At 38.8% G+C, this 6724-nt stretch overlaps 1 long non-coding RNA gene across 1 annotated transcript in view; it reads left to right on the top strand.

The window, feature by feature from the left end:
- The window catches only part of LOC311041555, a 4391-nt gene extending 2428 nt beyond the window's left edge, over positions 1-1963 (top strand). The window contains exon 2 of the long non-coding RNA XR_014600427.1: positions 1-1963. This exon is cut by the window's left edge and continues 46 nt beyond it. This is a non-coding gene — a long non-coding RNA (uncharacterized lncRNA).
- The last annotated feature ends 4761 nt before the right edge of the window (positions 1964-6724 follow it).

The raw sequence follows: 6724 nt of genomic DNA, 5'->3' as shown, positions 1-6724 counted from the left end.
CTGGTCTGCATTGAGGGGAGGAAGAACATGTGATCACCTCGTGACCTTTTGAGTGGCCTCTGCCAAGGCATGAGATGCCTCCAGCAGGTCCTCAATACAGTCCCTCAGTGTCTGTACTTCATACTGCTCAGTTCTGGAACTGACACATTTCGCAAATGGTTATATAGAAGAAGCGTTCATGTATTTGATAAGAGAGAGCAGTTGCTAAATGCCTACATTTTAAGATCCGTTTTGTCATCCAATACCTGATTCTTGCTCTTCTCTGGTGGCACTGCCTGAATGCAGAGCTGTCCACAGCATGGATTTTGGCATTATTCGGCTTCCAGAACAGGGGACCCTTCATGAGAGAATTGGAGAGTCAAGTGAAGAGACACATTATTTAAAAATAGGTGATCATAGTTATACTGCCACTACTTTCAGCTCATTTGCATTACAACATGGCATTTGTTTATCACAAATGAAATTGTAATTTCATGAAACTTTTAGTAACCAGGTTAAAGTTAAAAAGATGGCATTACTTGGGTGAGTCCTTCACTTACATTTGTCAAATCTGTCCCAGCACAGTTCTGGAACTGAAACATTTCACAAATCATTAGCAGATCAAGTTTAAGCTTTAAGAACAAGCATTTGGGAGTGAAAAACAGGTGAAGCAGTGAAGCAGGATTATAGTGCATACTTATAAGCACTTGACAGACTTTATGTTGCTGTGAAAAACTGAAAATACAATCTTTGGCCTACTGCATGCCTTATGGTTTAAGTTGCATTGTTACCCTAATTGCACAGCCATCAGTTTGTTAGCAAGAAATATCCCTGATATTAGACATGGAGGAATGATTTGGAGTGATTCCAATTCAACAGCTAAAAACTCACTCAACAGTAGCTCTCACTCTCGATAAAGCAACTGTTAATTCCAAAGTTTAAGATATTTTGTTTTACAATACCCGACTCTTTCACACCACACTACCTGAAGGCCGTTTCATCCACAGCCAGCACCTTCCTGGCATTTTTGCTTCCAGGAGCTGGACCCTACATTGAGAGTAATGCAGAGTCAAGATACCACATTTAAGAAGGTGCTCATTTACTAATGACATTAATTTCAGATCATTTTAATTACAACATTAAGCAATGCATATATGAGCACAAATTACACGAGGATTGACCTGTAAAACAAACAATAGTTAAGTAAACCAAGGTAAGACAACATGTAGTCTACACTGCAGTGAATCATGTTGTCTAGCGACAGACCAAAGCGAGACTTATGCACTTGACAGACTTTATGCTGCTGTGAGAAACATGGGATTAAACTAATGCATTAGTAACTGTTTTCCCATTCCTGTTCTCTGTTATACATTATAGTTCCTAAGTACAGTAACCAGGTTAAAGTTACTAAAGTTTAAAAAATGGCATTACTTCGGTGAGGCCTTCACTGAAATCTGTCATGCACGTCCCAGCAGAGTGATTCAAATTCAACAGCTAAGAAGTATCACAGTAGCTCTCACTCTCGATAAAGCATCTGTTAATTCCAAAATTTCAGAGCTTTTGTTATCCAATACCTGACTGTTATGTGCGTGCACATATTAACACCTCAGTCTACAGTCTTTCTATGCTTATGTGTTCACTAATGCTCATTTGTCCTAGTGTCTATGCTGACCTGGTCTTGGCTAGACACCTGTCGCTCCCCTTCTCAGCTCATGTGTGATTAGAGCCTGACACTAAAAAGAGGAGCTGTAGCCAGCTCTCTGCTATTCCCCCCAGCACCCCAGCAGAGCACAAGAGTTTATTGGTTCCCTTGACTATTTGTACTTTCTTTATTTCAGTTACGATGGGCTGATTGTAAGTGTTTTTAATGTTTGGTATGATTTTCGTTATTGGTTACTTTTGTGTTTTGGTAGTTCATGGGAGTCTGGTGAAAGGACGCAATTGTAACTTTAATTAGAAATGTAAATAAAGATTCTTTATGTAACTGCTGTCCCTTCAGACTCAGTGATTACATTTCCCATAGAGTGTGAGGACGTAGTCTTCTTCGTTTTCCATCTTCACCTTCTCGACGATGACAGGGAGTACTGCTTCTGCTTCGACAAAAGGATCCGCAGATTAACATGTATTTGTCCACAGACCCCCATCTGATAAGATTTGGTTTTAAATATACTTATTTTCAGGTTTGTGTTTGCTAACAATGTGTGTTAACATAATTTATACACTAGTCTTGACTTTCTGTTCTGATTCAGATTACACAAACTAGGTATACCACCTGTTTGATGAATGTAACCGATATAGGGTGATGAGTTGAACAAAGGGGCTTTGAGGAATGTTCAGGATGATCTTATACAAGACCATAGATGTAATATAGTTGGATGATTACATGATATGATTAGATGGCGGACAAGTTTCAAATAACTTGATCATTGAGAGAGAAATCCTTTAAGGTGTGCATCTTTTTTGGAAGCATATATTCATTCTGTAGATTTATTATTCACTGTAACACCTAATACAAGGGCGCAGAAATGTGGCAGTCATAGGGGTCTTAAACGTTTTCAGGCCAGGGACCCCCGTTGGGGGGTGGTACAGCATATATTGTATAATGCAGGGGTCTTCAACGTTTTCAGGCCAAGGACCCCCTAGCTGAGAGAGAGATGAAGCAGGGACCCTCTCTATATTGTATAGAATGGTGTTTCAGATATACTTTTGCTGCTCTTTTCTCCCTCTACATCTATAACTCTTTGCCAAAAATAGCCAATCTACAAGCTCACAACGCCTCGCACTGCGAGGCGTTGTGAGCTTGTAGATCTGCTATTTTTTGCTAAAGTTCTCCTCAGAAAATGAATGCTAGGGTTCAAGTGGTTAATATAAAAAAAGAAAAATCATATCACACAAAGATTTGGCATACCCCCTGTAGTAACTCTGAGGACCCCCTGTTGAAGATCCCTAGTATAATGTATAACATTGTGTTTCATATGTATAGACATACGTACCATGTTGTGCATTCAAGCTATTCAAATAATAGATTAATATATTCATTCATATCCACTGCCATTAGTAAACATACTTTACTAACTGAGAAGAATGTAATACTATCAACAATCTGTCAATTGCACAACAATCATGTATACAAGCTATTAATGGCCAGAATCATGATATATTTTCAACATAAATATGGAAAATATTTAAAGACAAATGGATTTTTTGGGAAAATAAATAAATATATACTTATATAAATAAATACATTTATTAATTGTCCGCGGACCCACTGTTTAAGACTACTTAGGGTCTTAGGCTATTAAATGATATCCCTGAAACGCTTGTGTCTGTGCAAATACCGTTTTTATACATATATTTTTTACATTTTTACAACTATTTTTTTTGGAAACTAAAACGTATTTCATACGGGAAGTGGGGAACTGTAATTTTGAAAGACACACGGCGGGGGGAGATTGACAGGGCAGTAACCAATCAGGAGCAAGCCCGCCCACAGTTGAACTAACCAATGGAGTCCGTTTCTTCGTTTTTTCGTTTCCAGTTTGTTTGTTTCGCCAGAGAATGGAGAATATGCCGTTTTATTGATTTTTATTGATTCTGACACACTCTATGTTCGTTTCCTCCCTAGAACGAGAATAGGAGAATTACATTTGGTTTTCCCGTTTTGTTGATCCTGTGCCTCATGCAGTAAACCAGGGGTATTCAACTAGATTAGGCAGGGGGCCACAACTGTAAAATAATTTGGAGTCGGGGGCCACACAGCGCATGTGCGCACACAATTTGCGCGCGTGCGCAAAGCGCACGCGCGCGAAATTTTTCGGGTCTAATTCGGGTCTAATTCGGTCTAATTCGGGTCTAATTCGGTTCTATTTGACCAATATAAATCAACCTTTTTTCGGGTCTAATTCGGTCTAATTCGGTTCTATTTAAGGTTCTAAGTTAAGTTCCAATGAAAGATGGCCTTTCAAGAACTAATGAAGGATAAATAATTTGTACTGTTTTAACTTTGATAACATAAATCAAAGTTAAAATAAATAATAATTATGAAAATTAAAAAAAAAAAAAAAAAAAAAAAGGTTTTTTTTTTTTTTTTTTTTTTTTTTGGAATATGGCCAGGGGCCACAAGGAAGCTCCTCGCGGGCCGCACGTGGCCCGCGGGCCGCCAGTTGAATATCTATGCAGTAAACGGTCCGTTTTGGTCCATTCTGACACACTCTATGTTGGTTTTCTCCCTAGAACGAGAATAGGAGAATTCAAGTGGTTATTCCGTTTTTCAATCCGTGCGCCCATGCAATAAACGGAAATTGAAGTGGTTTTTTCGTTTTCCGTTTCTGTTCTGACGCTGGACACCAATTATACTTTAGTACCCGGACCAGCTCCCTTCTTCTCCTCCCCTGTCCTCCCTGTTCCTTCCCATGTCATTCCCTGCTCTCTCTCTCTCCCTCCCTCTCTCCCCGCCTCTCCCTCGCTTTCATTTACGGGAATTCAGCTGACTGCTTGACAATGGTGCTGGGCGCATACAGCCCCGCTGCCAGGAGAAATGGAGATGCGTTTTGAAACGTAAAAGCCCCCCCTTGAAAATAAAAGCCCCTTGCTTTCCCCCACTTGCAGTGAAAGTGCCAGTGTCAGTGCCCGCGTGTGCGTGCATGCATGACATGGCATGTAGCCTGTGTGTGTGTGTGTGTGTGTGTGTGTGTGTGTGTGTGTGTGTGTGTGTGTGTGTGTGCGCGCGCGCGCGCGTGAGAGAGAGTGACCACTTTCGTTTTCAGTGAAAGGGGCTTTTGAAGTGAAATTCAATCTAGTGAGAGATTAAAAATAATTCTTGAATATCCCTGGCATAATACAAAGGTGATGGAGGGTTAACTGTGCAAGATGCCAGAGTCGTGGCTGTGGTGTGGTGATTGGATGTATGCCTACTGGTTTTATAGCAATTTGTAGCAGTTGTAGAAATATTAGGCCTTAATTGTCGAATGTTCTAATCATGTATACTTCACATTACTTATCCAAATATTTAATTTATCAACATTTTTGGACAAAATAGCCAATTTCACATGGAGGTGCCCACTATTCCGGTTAACCCAGCTGGTAGTAGCCTACTGCTATATGTTGAACATTTTCATGTGGTGTATAGGCTAATAATAATAATAATAATAGTAAATAATAAACCCCAAAAAAGAAAATTGCTTATTTCTATACCATATTGTATATATAGAATGCAGCTTAACGGACCACTAAAGGCATATAGTTGTGCAGATCTCCTACATTTTTAAACAAAGTGGCTAAACACTCTTCAAGGCTTTTTATAGGTCAACACATCATAACCTATCTTTTAAAGACTACATTTCTATAAAATGGCTTTTAACTAAAAGGAATGGACAACTAGACTGTGTTCATTCTTAAATTCTATTTTATTACCCCTTCAATGTACTTATTGTTAGCTTGAATCGCCTATCATTTTGTTCTTACACACTTTGCTTGTCTGTGTGAAGCACTTTGTAAACTTGTTTTTGAAAAGTGCGACACAAATAACACTTATTATTATGTTATTTTAGAGGACCTTTATTGATATAGTTAGTTTTAGCTAACAATTATTATATTTAAATGTACATTGTGTAATGTTTATTGAATGTAACAAAACATAAACAAACATAATTTCACAAAAAATAAACAATTTGGGGAAAACTGCAGAGGTTTATGTTAACTATGTGGCCAATATTGACAATGGACAATGACACACTGGTAGGGTCCTTTAAGTTCATTCACAATATGTAAATAAATATTGGGGAAAAAGTTGATAAATAATTGCCAAAGTGGGGTGAAGGGCCCTAAGATGCCAGAGGCAAACAATATAGTTGTTCAATAAACATTTGGAATCCAGTGTGATAGGTTGTGATAAGGACAAAATATCCCAACTTAATAGTGCAAAAGTACCTGCCACAGCACACCATACTGTAGCTGATCCAGTGTCCTCAAAACTTGCTCTGAATCATATCAGTTTCACATGAACAGTCCAGTCTTTGGTGTAAAAAAAGCCAAGGTACATCTCTGATGGGCCAGTCTATGCTAGGAGACAATTCAACATAAAATGCTTGAGGGGAAGTTTTTATGTCAGTACAGGAGGGCCCAATGAGATCATGCAGATATGCATGACATCCGTGACATACCGTATCATCACATGTACATGCATGTGTATTGTGTAAGCGCCACATTGTATTTGTGTAGACTGTGGTAGCATTCACGTTGCAGGTCCACAGCCACATTTAATCGGAAGTGTATTCCTCCCTCATGCGGTTTGTCTTTCAGACAGTGGTGTCTATATCAGATACACTGAAGTAACACACACATTGTGAATTATTCATTTGTTGACAGTTAAACTGTCAACACATATATGAACTAGGAATGATGTCTATCGAGTTTTGTTTACAAGGCATGTGTGGGCCTTGTAAGCTAACCTCAATAGAAACTAGATCCACATAATAACTACACACACAATCAGACTCCTGAAACTGAGCCTTTTGAAGAATGTTGCAGAGCTGCTCGATCAACAACAACCTATTTTTACAGATCAAAGATTAACGAGGCATATCCTAAAAGATGTAAAAGATTATAACACTGTTAAAACTGATTTCCTGACATCTAAAAGGCATATACATACTATGTTTAGATCTGTCTAACTGACTGCTACTGTCTGACCAGGTCTCTCTTGAGAATGGGACCCGAGCTATCAATTAGATTATGTGGTTAAATA

The sequence above is a fragment of the Gymnoscopelus microlampas genome, assembly GCF_963454915.1.
Source record: "Gymnoscopelus microlampas genome assembly, chromosome: 3".
NCBI lineage: Eukaryota > Metazoa > Chordata > Actinopteri > Myctophiformes > Myctophidae > Gymnoscopelus > Gymnoscopelus microlampas.
The sequence above is the reverse complement of the archived record's forward strand: the minus strand, read 5'-3'. Positions and strand labels throughout refer to the sequence as shown.